General features: G+C 42.0%; 1 pseudogene; it reads left to right on the top strand.

Moving 5' to 3' along the window:
- The first annotated feature begins 4,521 nt into the window (after window positions 1–4,521).
- LOC120741623 lies at window positions 4,522–16,920 on the top strand (annotated as a pseudogene).
- The last annotated feature ends 2,065 nt before the right edge of the window (window positions 16,921–18,985 follow it).

Below are 18,985 nucleotides of genomic sequence, written 5' to 3'. Positions count from 1 at the left end.
CGTGTCTCTGTGCGAAGAAACTGTAAGTTTGCTTTGTTTCCTCCTTTAACAGTTTGTCTTTATGAACTTTACTATTAGTTCAAATCATGTTTGATTTCTTAAAACAACAAACTGTTTTTATTTTCGGAACAAAACCGTCGTTTCCTAAACAGTCAGCCCGTTGTAACTCGGCCGAGTGTGTCCGCCATTTCCTGTTACTGTTTGTGATCCAGGAATCAGACTAAACACGGAGTTCGGCCGCTGTTCCACAGTAACTGCTGGCAGATTAACCCGTGTTCGGGTCTGTGAGACCCGTACTCAGTTTTTTTCAAAAGAAAAATTAAACAGTTAATATTTTTTAACCTGAAATTCATTGGCTTTGGCTTATTTTCTGTGAAGAACATAAATCCGAACTAATTTTCAATGACCTCATACTGTACCCCCCCCCCACGCATTTACATTACATGCAAGGTGTTCGGGTCCACTGGACCCAGGTCTAATAAAAGTGTTGAAAGTGCAGGTCCTGTGTTCCCACACTCTGTCTTCCTCCTTTCTGGTGCTGCTGATAGTGTTTTCTTCCCCTCCTGCTCCCGCACAAAATTCAACTATCAACACCGTCTGCTCTTATCTCTTTCTTGAGGGATCCAAATTTTATGTTCTCATACCCTGTCCCACCTGCAAATTAGGGGCATAATGCTGTAAATAAGACTTTGCCAGTGTGGTTCTTTATCACAACTGATCGAGATGGCAAAAGATTATCTGCTGCGAGGGCCTTATTGATTTTGGAAGAGAGAGGGGCTTCTGATGATGATGTCGGGGAAGAAGTTTCAGAATATGAGGATCACATTTTTTTTTAAATTCAGAGTCTGACAGTGACTTTGAAGAAGAGGGTGAGGTTGAGTGCCATTTAGTAACAAATGAAGATGAGTACCCCATGAGAAGCCAGCTCCAGGACCAGAACAAGCCCACCAGACAACAAATGAAGAAATATGGATGTAAAAAAAAAAAAAAAAAATGGAGAAATTGAATGATCTTCTTGCCCAAGAAATGTGTTGTCTTTCCACTCCACTTGATTATAACTGATTTTATTTTTTATAACATTTTATAAAAACAAAAAGTAAAACGAGAAGCACATTAATTCATAAATGCGATCTAACAAAGGTAAAGGGAAATAATTAACCATGTTTGCTGTTCATATGGCTTGTAAGTGGGATGAAGTAAACATTGTTGAGTAATTTAACATAAAATTGTTTGATAGTGTTAATTTGGAAAGCCAAAGCTCTAGCGGGTCCACCAGACCCATGAACACTGGCTGAGTAACAAAAAATACGAACACCACACAAGGGTTAACTGATACTTAGTTTAGCTAGCAGTTAGAATATGAACTGTCAGCTTGGTCCTGGGCATTGTTACTGAAATAAAGCTGCTCGCTGCCATTTCTACAGCCATGTTTGACCTGCTGCTTTGTAGGACTACAGGAATGGAGGATTTGGAGGCTAACCCCGGCTCTCTGTGACACTTTTTGTTGTGAACTGATGAAAGCTGTGTCCCAGCAGGTGTGGATGTTAGTCCAACACATCAAAAGCTCTCGATTGATGTGCACATGAATGATTTGTTTCCTCTGCAGGTAGAAAGTGTGTGTGAGCTGATGTGAATTGAGCAGCATGGATCAGTGTGAGGACAGAGAGGAGGGAGTCCCTCCCTCTAAAAGCACTCTGTGTGGGGAACATGAGAGCCAGACCAAAGTTCAGAGGTGAGATGACCATCTCTAACTGTGCATGACTCTTCTCCATGTCACAGCTCAGCACTCACATCACTGCTCCATCATTATTCACAGGAACCAACCTGGACCTCCACTCAGTGACGAGTCAAAGGACATGGATGATGAGTTTAAAGAAAACGTCTGTCCTCCTGCAAAGAGGTAATGTGTGTCTAAATGTTGTGTCTCAGTGTTTGTGAATAAATCCTCCATCATGTTTAATGTCAGCTCAGCTGTGTTTCACACACATTTCTGTTTATATGTGAAGCGGTGTGTGTTGGAGTCTTTCCACAAATGCATCATGTAAAGAATGGATGTTGTACTAGGTGTGAAGAGGCTGAGTGTCCGTAGGACTCCAGCTGCTCAGTGTTCTTAATTTTCCTTAAATGTGTATATCAACAGCAGTGTCAAGGCTGAAGTTACATCAAGTGACATATACATGCCTAGTAGATGTCATTGCCAAGATGTAGTAGTACTGCTGATTCTACATTTCATGTTTTGTAGATGAATCCTTGTTGCTGATATTTGTATCTTACTTTTTGCCTCTTGCAGTAGACTAACTTTCTTGAACAAATATTGTTTTCCTATAATAAAAAAAGTCACTTTTTTAATCATTTATGATTTAATAAGCAAGTTGTTACACAAACAAGCCTTATCTCCTCATGCGTTTACTAAAATACCACAAAAATCTAGAAGTAAAATGAACAGTTTAAAAAAACCTCAGTCCTTATAATCCAGTTGAAAAGATTTATTCTGCTGTTTAATGTCCTAAAATAAGTATATTCGACATGTGATGAGACTTACTGACTATGAATCATGTCCACATGTTTTACAGGCCAAAGACAGAGAAGGCAGTGAAAGTGCAGCTGCTTGAAATGTTGAACAATCTGGGAGATGAGGAGCTGAAACATTTCCAGTTTTACCTGCAGAATGACCCTGGCGATGACTTCCCCAAAATCTTTAAGCGCCAACTGGAAAATGCAGACAGACTGAAAACGGTTACACTGGTGCTGCAGACGTATGCGGGCAATGAGATAGAGGTGGCGAGCTCGATTTTAAAGAGGATGAATGAAGGTCAGACTACGCAGTATGCAGATACAACATTATCACAATTAATTTTGTGATATGTATTAAACTGAGGCTGTTTTAGTCTAAATGAATATCAATGGTACTAAAAGTAGCTGTAGATAATATTACATCTGTGGGATGATTATGGGTAATTTTTTTTTTTTTTTCTCTAATGATTAAAATTTTATTTGAAGTTCATGAAGTCATTACTAGTTAACGTTAAAGGGATGGTTGGCTCAACAGAGCTCTGACTGTTTGTCAGCCTGGCTACAGAGCTGAAGAGAAACCTGGGGTTGTTCTTATTTTCTTCAATCAGTGACGAATAGTAAGATGTTCTGGCTTTGCGGAGGGCTTTCTTATAAAGCAACCAACTATTTTTCCAGGCTAAATTATGATCTTCTAAATTTGTGACACGCTGTTTCATCTCTGGCTTATTAGATTTCATCCCGCTTTAAGGTGCAGGTGAAATCTACTCTCCACTGCTGTGTAATCCGTTATTGTATTAGGCTTTGTTATAAGGGAATGATCAGACGAGTGTTTTCAGTAAACACTGTTAGATGTTCAGTTTCTATTCCATATGTTAAAACTAAATCTGTGAGGGTTCTTTTACACACTGAGAGAAGCCAATTCAGTCTATTAACTAATTAAATGCTGTGTTTAGGCTGTCATTTTTAGCATCTTCATGGATGTTAATATAAATGAATGACCTTGTTCAATAAAATATTTTTAAGTATTTTCTATATCTAGAATTGTATGTTTCTAACCTTTGTGACATGTCATTTTCATGCTAATTGAAGATGGTTCAATGAAAGGTCCAATTTGATTTGTCTTCAAATTACCCAAATATCTCCTGAGATTTTAACAAAAGTTATGAAGATGGAAATGCATGATTATATAAATAATGGTTGACACTGTAAAAACCATAATAGACTAATCATCCTTCTTACTGTTTTTAATTCAGAGGCTCTTCAAAAGTGTCATCGTCATCTTAAATTCAAGTCTAATCTGAAGAAGAAGTTCCAGTGTGTGTTTGAGGGGATCGCCAAAGCAGGAAACCCAACCCTCCTGAATCAGATCTACACAGAGCTCTACATCACAGAGGGAGGGACTGCAGAGGTCAATGATGAACATGAGGTCATACAGATTGAAACAGCAAACAGGAAACCAGACAGACCAGAAACAAGAATCAGACAAGAAGACATCTTTAAAGCCTCACGTGGAAGAGATGAACCAATCAGAACAGTGCTGACAAAGGGAGTGTCTGGCATTGGGAAAACGGTCTTAACACAGAAATACACCCTGGACTGGGCTGAAGACAAAGCCAACCAGGACATCCAGTTCATATTTCCATTCACTTTCAGAGAGCTGAATGTGCTGGAAGAAAAAAAGTTCAGCTTGGTGGAACTTGTTCATCGCTTCTTTACTGAAACCAAAGAAGCAGGAATCTCCAGGTTTGAAGACTTCCAGGTTGTGTTCATCTTTGATGGTCTGGATGAGTGTCGACTTCCTCTGGACTTCCACAAAGCTACAATCCTAACTGACCCCAGAGAGTCCACCTCAGTGGATGTGCTGCTGATAAACCTCATCAGGGGGAAACTGCTTCCCTCTGCTCACCTCTGGATAACCACACGACCTGCAGCAGCCAATCAGATCCCTCCTAACTGTGTTGGCATGGTGACAGAGGTCAAAGGGTTCACTGACCCACAGAAGGAGGAGTACTTCAGGAAGAGATTCAGAGATAAGCATCAGGCCAGCAGGATCATCTCCCACATCAAGACATCACGAAGCCTCCACATCATGTGTCACATCCCAGTCTTCTGCTGGATCACTGCTACAGTTCTGGGGGATGAGCTGAAAACCAGAGAGGGAGGACAGCTGCCCAAGACCCTGACTGAGATGTACATCCACTTCCTGGTGGTTCAGGCCAAAGTGAAGAAGGTCAAGTATGATGGAGGAGCTGAGACAGATCCACACTGGAGTCCAGAGAGCAAGAAGATGATTGAATCTCTGGGAAAACTGGCTTTTGATCAGCTGCAGAAAGGAAACCTGATCTTCTATGAATCAGACCTGACAGAGTGTGGCATCGATATCAGAGCAGCCTCAGTGTACTCAGGAGTGTTCACACAGATCTTTAAAGAGGAGAGAGGACTGTACCAGGACAAGGTGTTCTGCTTCATCCACCTGAGTGTTCAGGAGTTTCTGGCTGCTCTTCATGTCCATCTGACCTTCATCAACTCTGAAGTCAATCTGATGAAAAAACAACATGTCTACCAAATTGCTGTGGATAAGGCTTTAAGGAGTCCAAATGGACACCTGGACTTGTACCTCCGCTTCCTCCTGGGTCTTTCACTACAGACCAATCAGACTCTCCTACGAGGCCTGCTGACACAGACAGGAAGTTGCTCACAGACCAATCAGGAAACAGTCCAGTACATCAAGAAGAAACTCAATGAGAAGCTGTCTGCAGAGAAAAGCATCAATCTGTTCCACTGTCTGAATGAACTGACTGATCGTTCTCTAGTGGAGCAGGTCCAACAGTCCCTGAGATCAGGAAGTCTCTCCACAGATAAAGTGTCTCCTGCTCAGTGGTCAGCTCTGGTTTTCATGTTACTGTCATCAGAAGAAGATCTGGATGTGTTTGACCTGAAAAAATACTCTGCTTCAGAAGGGGCTCTTGTGGGGCTGCTGCCAGTGATCAAAGTCTCCAACAAAGCTTTGTAAGGAAATTTCTGATCAGGCTTTTATTTTCTAAATATTTATTCTAGTAACAATTGCAATTTGTTAATGGCACAATTGTGCCATTAACAAATATAAACACTGTGATGGGTGCTCGTCCATTTAAAAAAAAAAAAAAACAAAAAAAAAACAACAACAAAAAAAACGTTAAAGTGCAATGAACATCAGCACTAAATCAAGTATATGATTCTCTTAAAAATTCAAAGCAACAGACAGTATCAACATTTCTGAGACGTCTGTCGGTGTAACACTTACCAAAGTACCATCCAAAACGGTTTACTTTATACCAAAAACTCATGGACTAATCCAGTGTCCTGTTACTAGGGATGGGTATCGTTTAGGTTTTATCCAATACCAGTGCCAAACCAGTACTTTTGAAACTGTGCCGGTTCTTAAACGGTGCTTGAACCGGTGCTTAAAGAATGGAGAACACAAACTTTGTGCAAAAACCTCTTACGTTTTTATTTTTAGCAGTCTCTATTTTTCTGCAAAATGATAACCAAGTTAGCCTTTTCTGTTGATACAACATGAAGGGAGTACCTGCCATCAAACAAGAAGACAGCCGCATGTAACTACCACAGTGTTTGCTAGTTCACCTTGCATGCATTAATGTAATAACGTGGTTAGCCTACTCAACGTAAATTACACACGAACGACATTAAGCTACTCACGCAGAGAAGAACAGCTGCTGCTGCCATCATCATCCGTCGCCATTTCTACTACACTGGCAGGGCTAGGGGCCAGGACTCTACTCTTCAGTTTCTTGGGGGATGTTGCTAACTCCGGGTCCGATAACAGGCACCACACCCGCAGTACATGTGCTTGTTGTGAGGTCTTGCAGCAAGCTGTCAAATACGATGTATTTCGCGGCTTTTAAAAAAAACGCTATGCGTCACCAGGTGTTTCATCAGATTTGAGGTGTTACCTCCTTTGCACAGTATCACCTCCATCACCACCTAGTCAAGACTGGGTTGAGAAATTTCATAAGTGTTCTTGGTAGAACATTATTATTTCTCTTCAACCTGATCTGGTGCATTATATCCAGTTCAGCTGGCAACATCAAGCACATCCAGTATCCATTACGGTATTTTCACGACCATAAGACGCACCGTACTGAAAGGCGCAGTCTCAGTTATGTGTGCCATTACTGTATTTAACACACACATAAGGCACACCTGATTATAGGGTGCATACAAGTATGCGTATTTAAAACTAAAGCAGGAGCAAAACTGAGTTCGGTACTCACATTTTTATTACCTGTAATCGTCACCAATCAAACCCATCGAAGTCTTCATCCTCTGTCTGAATTGAACAGCTGCGCTGAATCTCCATCAAACATTCCAGGTTCACTTTCTTCACCGTCAGAGTCACTTTCCGTGCCGTGCGGCTCCTCGGAAATTATGGCGGCTTTTGCGAAAGCTCGAACAACAGTGCCAGCAGACATGTTAGCCCAAGCATCTACAATCCATTCGCAAATTGTGGCGTAACGCGCCCGGTGCTGCCTTCCACTCTTAGTGAAACTGTGGTCCCCATCGGTCATCCATCGCTCCCACGCCGCTCGCAGCCTTACGTTGAACGGCCGGTTCACACCAATGTCCAGCGGTTGGAGTTCCTTTGTCAGGCCTCCCGGAATGACAGCAAGCTCACAGTTCATTTGCTTAACTTGTTTTTTTCACATCGGCTGTGAGATGGGCACGCATAGAGTCACAGATCAACAGCGATGGTGATGCGTGGAAAAAACCACCTGGTCTCCTTGCATACACCTCCCTCAGCCACTCTTTCATCATTTCCTCATCCATCCAGCCCTTTTCATTTGCCTTAATGATGATTCCTGCTGGAAACTTCTCTTTAGGCAAAGTCTCTCTTAAAAATCACCATAGGCGGCAGTTTCTGTCCATTAGCATGGCAGCCAAGCACAACAGTAAAAGAAGACTTTTCGTTCCCCATTGTGCGTATCGCTACCGTGCTGGTCCCCTTCTTCTCCACATTGTGACTCACCGGGATGTCGAAAGTGAGCGGCACCTCTTCCATGTTAGTGATGTGGCTGGGCTGGATGTGTTTGTCGGCGATGTGTTTGCTGCAGTAGGAGCGGAAGATGGCCAGCTTTTCCTTATAATCCGCTGGAAGTTGCTGCACTACCGTAGTCCTGGTCTGGATGGAAAAATGGCACCGTTTCATGAAACAAAAGCACCAAGACGGACCTCATTGGAAATGTTCAATTTTCATTTCTTCTGCTAGCGTTACTGCTTTTAGTCGAATGGTGACCGTCGAAACGCTTCTCCAACTCGTTCTTTGCTCGATGATCCACTGCTCGAGTCTTTCCTCCAACTCGGGCCACCTCGCCTTATGTCCGCGGAAACTCAGCTGCGTCTTCTTGACCTGTCGGAGCTTGTTTTCCAGCTTCCTCCACTTGCGAACCATCGATTCATTAATCTTAAATTCTCTCGCGGCTGCTCGATTTCCATGTTCCTCCGCGTAGCTGATGGCCTTCAGTTTAAACGGTGCTTCATAAGCGTGTCTCTTTGCCATTTTCAGGGTTGTTAAAACAACAAAGTTCTGCATAACGCACATACCTGTTCTTTTATACAGGTATGTGCGATTGTAGCGGTATATACAATCAACGCCCACACTTCACCCTTTAGTGTTCTCATGGTGTTCTCTACTACGTCCTCCTTACAACACACACAGGGCGCGCCGCACTTTTTGAAGAAAATCTAAGACTTTTATGTGCGCTTTATAGACCCGAAAATACGGTATACCAAAATAAGATTCTTTCAGGCTCCTATGTCAGTCCTATGCCTGGTAGCTGTGTGGTTCCTTGGTGGGTCCTGGGTGGGCTTGGGGACTTGGACTTCTGGGGGTCTTGGGTCATGGCTGGTGTGTTGCCAGGTTGTGGGTGGGTGAGTGCATGCACAGGGTACCCAATCTAGATGGGCCCGGGCCTGGACACCATGCTATTATTGGGTTTCGGGGAACGGGGTTCCCTCTTCCGGGGTGTGTAGGGTCCTCGGTTCGCTTGGCCCAGGGCTCAGTCTGCTCTGGCCTGGCCAGCTGCCAGTGGAGCCTGCGGGCTCATTTCTGCGGCCGCCTGTGACTTGTGCTGCTGGGTGACTTTTCTAGGTGGGTGGTGTGATTGTGGTCCTCCTTGGGTTCTCGAGCTCTGGGGAGGAAGGGCCTCTGGCTCTCTGGTGCCCGAGTCTCCTCCATGTCTGCTTCATGTCCTATGTGGCAGGGCTGTTCCTCGCCACACCCAGTATAAGACATTTACATGGAGAAACCCTATGAATACAAGTGCGCTCAGACACAGGTGTGGACAGAGATGTACAAACAATTAATCCCAGAAACACACTATCTTGGTTGCTGCTCAGTAACATTTATTGTTTACGGTTACTTTTGCATATGTTGGTTGTTTCTATGGTTTCTATGGTTTCTGTGCTATGTCTTGTTCCTTCCTTCCAGCTTACATTTTGAAATTTTTAGTTAACCATGACTTGTAGTGTCCCTGTGTTGTGTGTGTGGGGGGGGGGTTATTATTTTTCCTCCCTCTCTTTTTAACAAATGTCACAGATTTCATGCTTCTTTATTTTTAGGCTGAGTGTCTGTGAGCTGTCAAAGGCAGGCTGTGAAGCTCTGACTTCAGTACTCAGCTACAAGTCGTCTAGTCTGACAGAGCTGGACCTTAGGATCGACAGCTTGGACGATTCAGGTGTAAAGCTTCTGTCTGCAGCCTTGGGGAGTTCATGTTGTAAACTGAATACTCTAAGGTCAGTATATTCAGTTTTTTGTTTTGTTTTTTGTTTTTTTTTTCTCCCTTGTTCAGCTGACAAATGAAACGGTTAAAAATGCCACTCATAAGTGTTTATTAGTATTTCTCATTATCCCCAAGTTAAACTGTCACATTTCTAACTCGTTTAATCCCAGGCATTAAGGATTATTTTAAAACACATTGCTAAATGTAGTAGCTTATTAGTAAAACGAGTGTTTCATTGTTCATGTTATAATTTTCAGACTGAGTCTCAGTAACCTCTCGGAGAGCAGCTCTGAAACTCTTTCTGCTGGACTGCAGAATCTAAACTGCAAGCTGATTACTCTGAGGTCAGATCAAGTAACATTTTATTTTTCAGAATTAATCAATAAGTTGATTAAAGTTTAGCCAATCATTGTTGCATCTTAAAAAAACAGGATTGAATATTGGCAATAACGCCATGCTGACAACACTTTAACACTAGTGTGTTTTCTTGTGGGTGTTTTTTTTTTTTTTTATTTATTTATTTTTTTTAAATAGGCTAATGGGCTGTAAGTTCTCAGAGGGAAGCTGTGAAGCTCTGTCCTCAGTTCTCAGCTCCCAATCCTCTAGTCTGAGAGAGCTGGACCTGAATAATTCTGAGCTGTGGGATTCAGGAATGAATCTTCGGTCTGTAGGAATAATGGCTTCACAGTGTACACTGGAAACACTAAGGTCAGATCAACAGTATTATTTATTTTTATCAGTTGCCAAAAATAACCAATAATTGTAGCTAATTCAATAAAAGTCATCTATGTGTTATATCATTTCATAACTTCTCTCTTCACTACGATTACACTTTAACACAGGTGTTGTGTTCTCGATAATTTTTCAGACTGAGTAGCTGTTTCCTGTCAGAGGGAAGTTGTGAAGTTCTGTTCCCAGTTCTCAGCTCCCAGTCCTCAAGTCTGAAAGAGCTCAACCTGAGTAACAACAACCTGCATGATTTGGGTGTGAAGTTTCTGTCTGCTGCACTGCAGAGTCCACAATGTAACCTTGAAACTCTCAGGTCAGGATTCAAATCTTTCCACAGAGGATCGTTTAAAATGTGATTTATATCTTTGCACAAAAAGTATCATAAGGGTGATACTTCAAGAGCCATGAGGTGGTACTCATTGTGAGAAGTTTGAGAACCACTGTGGTAGCTTAGAAACATGAATCAGCGCAGTGCACCCGGTAGAAAGGTTTCTGGTTGGGCTGGTGGGGGGATTAATCTCCTAAGACCCGAACTCTGTCATGGCATGCATTTTTAATTTCTCTTTGCTATGAGGGAGATTGGGACCTGATGAATGTAAAAACAAAGAATTACCAGATAATTTGTTTTGTTTTTTGTACCTAATTTTTGTTTCTGAGAAAAATAAAATCCACATATGTTTTAAATTTTGATAGAACAGTGGCAGTATGATGTCATAAATTGATATCAGGCCCTTGTAGATAAAAATTAAGGATTGTGGCCACAGCTCAGTGCAGCAGCTTTGGCAATGGAGGTGTTGAGCATCATCCATTCGGACTCAATGTCCCCATTCTCCCTCAGAAGCTCAGCTACAGGTGGGGGTTAAAGAGCTTGCAGACCAGGGCCTCTGCCAAGTGTTCTTAGGGCAAGATCACTATAGGTTTAGGTGTGCCAGGTCTGTGCAGCATCCTTCCCCGCCATCTGATCCAACAGCCTACCAGGTGGTGATCAGTTGACAGCTCAGCCCCTCTCTTTAGGCTGTTCCTTAAAATCACACCCATCCAAGTCTCATTGTCTTTACCCATATGAGTGTTGAAGTCTCTCTCACAGTAGGACAACTTGCTGTGGTACCAGCTCCCAGTTTGAGTTCAGGAGACAGACATCCTCTCTACTTTTAAGATCAGTTTCAAACTTTCCTTTTTGATAAAGCTTATAGATAGAGCTGGATCAGTTGACCCTGAACCATCCCTTAGTTATGCTGCTACAGGCGCAGACTGTTGGTGGACTTCCCGTGATTCTCTGCTTTCTTCTCCACTCCCCTAGTTTTACTACTGATGCTTTTATATGTCACTACCGCATGTCCTCAACTTTTTTTTTTTTCTCCTCTCCACTTAGTTTATCTTATAAATAAAATCATTTTAAATATAATGGATGGAAATGGATGTTGTTGTATTAGCCATCCATAAAATTGTTGTTCACAGATTGCTTGTTATTTTGTGTGTCTGCAGTCTGTCAGGCTGTCTGATCACAGAGGAAGGCTGTACTTTTCTGGTCTCAGCTCTGAACTCCAACCCCTCCCATCTGAGAGATCTGGACCTGAGCTACAATCATCCAGGAGACTCAGGAATGGAGCTGTTGTCGGCTGGACAAAAGGATCCACGTTGGAGACTGGACACTCTCAGGTATGGAGAGAATGCCTGACAAAGGCGGAAGAGCTGGAAACATTTCTTTGTGTCCTTCACTCACTTCCTATTTTTCTTGATGCATGCTCAATCATCCAGGCAAGGAAATCCCCCAAATATGATTATATTCATCTGGACGCAGTGTTTTCAGTGGGAGAAACATTTTGTCACTCATCCAAGTGACTTCTTCAGTCTCAGCTGACTGCAGGTTTTCTCAGTATTATAAATAGTACATTTACGCATTGACGGAAACTAGAACCACTGGTGAAAAAAGGGCTGTGAGGTCAGTTTCATGATCATTAATATGCAAATATTAATTGTTCTCAGAGCTAACCCGCGACCATTGATACATGGTCTTTGATCAGTGGTTGGCAGTGTTGGGTAAGTTACTTTAAATGAGTAACTTAGTTACTTTTGATAGAAGTAACTAATAATGTAACTCAGTTACTACTAATTAGGGAAAGTAACTTATTTTACTCAGAATTCTCTTGTTAATGTGTTGCTTCTGTAATGCTGGGCTTACACTGTGCGATTTTTGGCCCATTTTGAGCCGATCTTTGAGTCGTGCGACCGTTTTGGCGATCGGCCCGATTTTTGCCTTCATCGTGCATCGTGTAGTATACGTGGGGTAACAAGAAGCGATTAAGACCTCACGACCAGCTCCCGATCATCAATCGCTTGGTCGTGAGGATTTCAAACCTGTCTGAAATCCTCGCGACCGTCATGAGGGTGTCACCGCAGTTTCTCACACTGCGCACGCGCAAACACAAATGTCAGCGAAAAAGACGGCGCAGCACAGCAGTGTAGCGTGTGATGTGGACACAAGCGATGGAGGCACAATTTGTAGAACTTTGGAAAGCTCATCCGAGCCTTTTCGATGTGGCCTCGCAAAATTATCACGACCACAACAACCGTGAAAATAGTTGGATCTACACTGCTGCTCAATCACAGCTGCCTGATCAATGTTTTTCATTAGCAATTTAGCAAAGTTGATGGTGGTGGTGTGTGTGTCTGTGTGAGTGAGTGAAAGACGGAGAGGGAGAGCGAGCGACAGAATTTCTGTTATAACCTTCATTTTATGGACGCACAGTGTGAGCACTCGGGTCGCATCAGAGCATCGGGCCGTATAGTGTGAGACCCTGCATCGTAGCCTACGAACTTCTAACCCCTGCGAGTCAACCGTACAGTTTGAGCAGGAGCTGAATCGCGCGACTGAAAAAATCGCAGAGTGTCTGCCCAGCATAACTCGATGATAATAATAATGATGAGGGATTGCATTTATATAGCGCTTTTCCATGCACCCGAAGCGCTTACCCAGCAAGATTGCCAGTCTTGTAGGTTGCTTACTTGCCACAAGTGCACTGTGCCACCTACCAATAGAAAGGAAAAAATAATGTGCATATTTCCACGAGAGAAATCCCACGCCTGAACCATCATTGACCGCCGCCATGATTCTAGCCTACGTCACAGCGTCATGTGCGCTTTTTACACATGACTTTTTACATCCAACACGAAAACTGCAGTCATTTGATTGTACTCAGAACTCAGAAATTCTGCCTTCTGAATAAGATGTTGGTAACACCAGACTGCAGATGAGCTGCATACAGGGCTGGACTGGGACAAAAAATTGGCCCGGGCATTTTGACTATAGACCGGCCACCATTATAGGAAAAATCATAAAGCCTTTGAATAAAAACAAACGCTGTTGTGACAGTGATGTACACTGTTTTGATGGTATAAATGTATTAATAGTTTGTAAATTTCAGATAATTTTTTTTAAAAGCTAGATATTTTAAATGAGAATAATGCTATTTCCACATGTAACCGGGTATTTTTGAAAACGCAGATTTTTCTATGCGTTTGCACCTTTCGTCCAAACATAAACGGCGTTTTTGGTCACTAAAAACGCCTGCCAGGGTGGATATTTTTGAAAACTCAGTTTTTGCATTCACGTGTGGACGAGGAAAAGAAAACACAGCGTCAAAGGTGTGCGCCTTTTTTGACATCACACTGTGCGCCGTGTTGTCTCGGTGAAATGAATTTCTACAATGGTGGACTTGCACAAAATACTGTTACTGTTACTCTCTGCAGTGTTTAAATGCTTACATATACACACAGTTACTGTCCCTCCACACAGGACTCAGTTCTGCTTCTATGTGCTATCTTTGTTTATTCTTTCTCACCCAGCCTTCTGGACTTCAGATTGGCCAACATTTCTATACGGTTAGGAATATATCGCCACCTGTTGCTTTGGCATGTTCATAGCAGCGTTTTCCTTTTTTTTTTTTTTTTTTTTTTTTTTTTTTTTTTTTTTTTTTTTTTTAAACGTGTGAACAGGATTTTAAAAAAACAAAAACGGGAAAACTCTGTTTTTCAAAAATACCAGTGTACATGTGGACGTAGCTTAAGAAAGAAAAGTAATCCCTCTCCCTGTTAATGCCCTTCATGCCCCCCTGGCAACACTTTGCTAGACCCGCACCTGCACAGTTACCAGCTGTCAGCTACCTAAAAAAGGATCCTGGTGTTATTTATCTCTCAGAAACAGTTCATAACTTCCCTTCAACTCATTCATGTCACCTAAAAGGTAAACCTGTTTCTCCATCACAGCTCTGATGATCCAGTAAGGACATCTCCTGGTTTCATCTTCATGTTTCCCTCTCACCACATATACAAACCGATATCATGACCAGCAGCTTTACAGCTGTGGCTCCAGCAAACATCAGCTGATACTATAAATTAATATTAAATACATTCTAACAACAGCTGATCAAGCTTTCTGGCGCAAAGTGGGCGATTTATTAAAAAAAAAAAAAAAAAAGAGAGAAAAGCTGATCATTGATCAGTTTCATGATTGATGGAGCAACAAAAGAGGGAGGGGGGAGAATGAGAGAAGAAGAGGCAGCTGTGCAGCAAAGAAGCAGAATAACTTGAGCTTTGTCTTTTTTCCATTCTAGCTGAAGTACGGGACAAACTGTTATTAGCACAGACACTTTTAAAAGCGATCATTTAGGACTTGAGCAATAATACAAACAGCAATGTAGTTAAACATCTTACAGTTAGTTTTATTGGGAATTGGCTTTAAAAAAACAAAAGAAAAAAATCAATATCTGGTGAGAAGGTTTTCATTTTTTTTAATTTTTTTTTTTCAACAGGAGTGAGATGTGTGTTATATAAGGCAACGTTTTTGATAGGTTTGTAGCTTGAACCTATTCGCTGGAACGTTGAAGACAATATAATTACACAGCAAGCAAGACACGAAGTAGGCAAAGTTCTTCATGTTCCTCGTGCACGGGAGAGAACCGGACAAACGCCGTTCCTTCGCTTGACCCCAGTTGCTCTCGTCCACTCCCCCATAACACTTCTCTTTTATTGAGGTTACATGAATATATATAGGTTCATTAACATATGACGTCTACATACAAACAAAGAGTACCTTGTGTGTGTGTGTGTGTGTGTGTGGGGGGGGGGGTCAGAGTGTGACTCCATAAATAACTTCCCTAAACCTGCTGGTCTGGAAGTCCAGCAGTTCATCTAAATAAAAGGCACTTAGCCTAAAACAGATACAGCCACGTTTATCCTGCCATAAAACAATAAGACAAGGTACGACCTCTCTCATGCTCCAGGAGTGGAATGCACACAAAGTTGGCAGACTATTAAGGATCAAACCTCTACCAATCTACAACTAATTATAAAACTCTAAGCATATATAAGTAGATATTTCTACGCATAAATGACAATCAACAATACAAAACCTGACAGTTTTCCTTTTGCATTATTTTTGTGTGGTGCATTTTTCTACATTTTAACAAAAGGGGAACAGTTCACCGAGGATGATTTGTTATAATTTTCACATGGTCTTGCTCAGGTAATGCAAGTCGAAACTGCCATTCTTGTCTTTTTTGGGGGGGGGGATATGCTGGAAAAACCTTTAAAATGGACCTTGAAGGTGCTTAAAGTGCTTGAATTTAACCCTGAAAAAAGTGTTTGAACCCCGTCAGTCATATTTCATTCAATACAGTGGTGTACTGACAGATCCAGGATCAGTCCAGTCATCAGCAGTTTTATCCACGTTTAGATTAAAGTGTATTTGTAAAAATGTTGTACTGTTCCTTTTGTTAGTGTGTAATAGTATGTGTATGAGAGCCATGTAATGCTCATGTAATGGTCTGACCCCCCCCCCCCCCCCCCCCCTCCTCCTTTCAGGGTGGAGCCTGCTGGAGAACGATGGTTGACACCAGGTCTGAGGAAGTGTAAGTGTGTTTTTAATGTGATTCATGAAAACAAAGCAGCACACATTCAACCATCTTCAAACTGTCACATCACTCATTCACATCTCTGATGTCAGGAGTCATCATCAAAGTGTCAATCAATGAACAGATGATGGATCAATAACTGCAGCTGGATTGTGTTTGTTCTCTCCATCAGATTCCTGTCAACTCACAATCGACACAAACACAGTACACAAATGGCTCAAACTGTCTGACGACAACACGAAGGTGACACGTGTGTGGGAGACTTTTTCATATCCTGATCATCCAGACAGATTTGATTGGCATCCACAGCTGCTGTGTGAAAATAGTCTGACTGGTCGCTGTTACTGGGAGGTCGAGTGGAGAGGAATAGTTTTTATATCTGTGAGTTACAGAAGCATCAGAAGGAAAGGAAAGGGCATTGACTGTGTGCTTGGATACAATGCTCATTCCTGGAGTCTGATCTGCTCTGATGATGGTCCTCAATCTGTCAGGCACAACAACAAACAAAGACCCATCTCCTCCTCCTCCTCCTCCTCCTCCGTCTCTAACAGAGTAGCAGTGTATGTGGACTGTCCTGCTGGCACTCTGTCCTTCTACAGAGTCTCCTCTGACACTCTGATCCACCTCCACACCTTCAACACCACATTCACTCAAACTCTTTATCCTGGGTTTTCATTTGACTATGATTCTTCAGTGACTCTGTGCTGAGTGGAGTGTAAAGAGTCTCCTCCTGTTAGAGAAACACTCTGACTGTTGAACAGAGTTCAGTCTGTACATGTCTGTCTCTTTCACTCACAAACATGTTTTCAGATTCATGGATTCAATCAGTTGATGTTTGAAACTGTTCTGAATGATTCCTTGTAAACTTCTTGCTCTTCAGTCCTTTAAAGATGGAAGCTCCCGTTATTCCAGGATCCATCTGTTGTTTTCTGTCTTTTCCCTCTCAAAGCTTCAAAAGTGAATATAGTATGTGGTGTTTCTGTGAAGCTCAGGTCACAACCAGCTCCTCTGCATTTTCTGCTCATTAAAATGAATCCAAATGTTTGATTTCTTTCTTAATTGGATTGTTCCATCATAACTGAATGAGTGGACATCCAATAGTACTGTGTATAAACTGTTAAAGACATTCAGCGTCTCATGTTTCTGTCATTGTATAAAAACAGCTGCTTTTAAAAATTGATCCAATAAAACAAACTGCATGTATTGATCAGATCAATACGCACAGCTCTCATGTCACTAACATCTCCATGATCTTGATCTCTTCATTGATGGTGATTTGTGACCCTCTGCTGGTGAAAAGATGAACTACATGATGTCAGCTCATGAGCACAGATGACATGAAGTTGTTTTTTAAGGGTGTTGGGTCGCAAATTTTGAAGACAAAATGATGGCCACCGGATGATGTAGAGATTCACCTTCTTTTTATTGAAAGATCCAATTAAAATCAAAAGCACTCAAATATCCTCTAGAAAAGATAAATTATTGAAACGCAGTTTATTAAACGGTCATATGAACTGCAAAGCAAGCGAAACAAGCTCCGGGATCTAGACAGAAAGCGCTGATGGGGACATTTCTGACCCTACTTCTCCAAGATCCTGTACCCCTCCTCTAGCCAGCTTTTAACTTTTGACTCCTTGTCAAGTTAGTTTTAAGTTTAAACTACAGGTATTTTCTCAATTTTACAAAGACCAATTTTGCAACAATTATGACTAAATGTGTTTGTCAGTGTTTTACATGTTAATCCTAATGATTAAATCTCACAAAAAACAGTGGGTTAACAGGAGCTCACATAACATGTGGTGCAGAGTTGTGATATAAGTGAATAATACTAAACCTAAATACATGGTGACAGATGGGGTAAATGGTTAATGTGGCTGTTGTACAGAGTGTTCGTGGCGTTGCACCCTGGATCCTTCAGAGGTTTTTCAGAGTTTTCCCTGCTGGAATGTTTCAGGTTTCTGTATGTGTTGTTGTGTTGTGGCTAACTGTTGACGTCTCAGAAAGTCATCATTAAATGTCCCGATTAAGGCTCTTAGTTTCCGAGCATCATTTTCCTGAGGTTATAACACCTTTTTGGTGATGAGCGTAAAAACTAAATGTAGACAGCTTTGAGTTTTTGCTACGGAATTTGCAGTCAGATCACCAATTTGCATCTATCACTATGATTTGATCACTCATGGAGTTCACAGACGGTGACTGGATTGAATATGATAGGCTGGAACACTTTTTTGGCAAACGACATTGAGGACGGAAAAAAAAAGGTCAAGTCTTCTCAGTGCATGTGGATCAAGGATGTAAGAGTTGATATGTAACCTAACAATACTTGGGAAACCTGTGGACTTCAGCTTCAAAGAACTGGTGACGTTGGTGCAAAATCATTACTGCCTGAAACCCTCCGTGACTGTTCAGCGTTTCAAATTCCAGACTCATTCACGCAGGAGTTTCAATGGCTGCATATGTGGTGGAGCTGAGACAGCTTTCAGAGCACTGAGTTGGGGGCATGCTGGATGACATGCTGCGTGGAAGATTTGTGTGTGGCATAAATGATAACATGAAGCGTCTGTTGTTAGGGGAGCCCACACTGGACTTTAAGAAAGTGTTGGAAATTACTAAAGCAAGAGAAACAGCAGCTAATAACACTAAAGACCCACGGAAAGCTGACAACAATATGAATTAAGCCGATGCACATCAAGTGTCTAAGAGTGTGGGAGGCACATTTTGGCAAGTACTGTGTTTGTAAAGACAGTATCTGCCATAACTGCAAGAAAATGGGGGCACTAAGCCAAGAAATGAAGGAGAACTAAAGAAGGAATGGGAAAACTTAACCCAAACTAAACATGCATTTACATGGATTTAATAAGTGCTTTGTGGAGCCCATCTATGCCATTATCCATGTAAATAGGAAAGAGCAGTAAATGGAGGTTGAGCCAGGGGCCTCGGCTTCCGTGATCAGCCAAGCCACCTACCACAGCTTGTGGCACTTGGGCGGGATGCCGGCTTTCCAAGCGACTGAGACAGTACACCGGTGAATGCATTCACCCGCTTGGCGCT

This window comes from Simochromis diagramma, unplaced genomic scaffold, assembly GCF_900408965.1.
Source record: "Simochromis diagramma unplaced genomic scaffold, fSimDia1.1 OVJJ01000120.1, whole genome shotgun sequence".
Lineage (NCBI taxonomy): Eukaryota > Metazoa > Chordata > Actinopteri > Cichliformes > Cichlidae > Simochromis > Simochromis diagramma.
The sequence above is the reverse complement of the archived record's forward strand: the minus strand, read 5'-3'. Positions and strand labels throughout refer to the sequence as shown.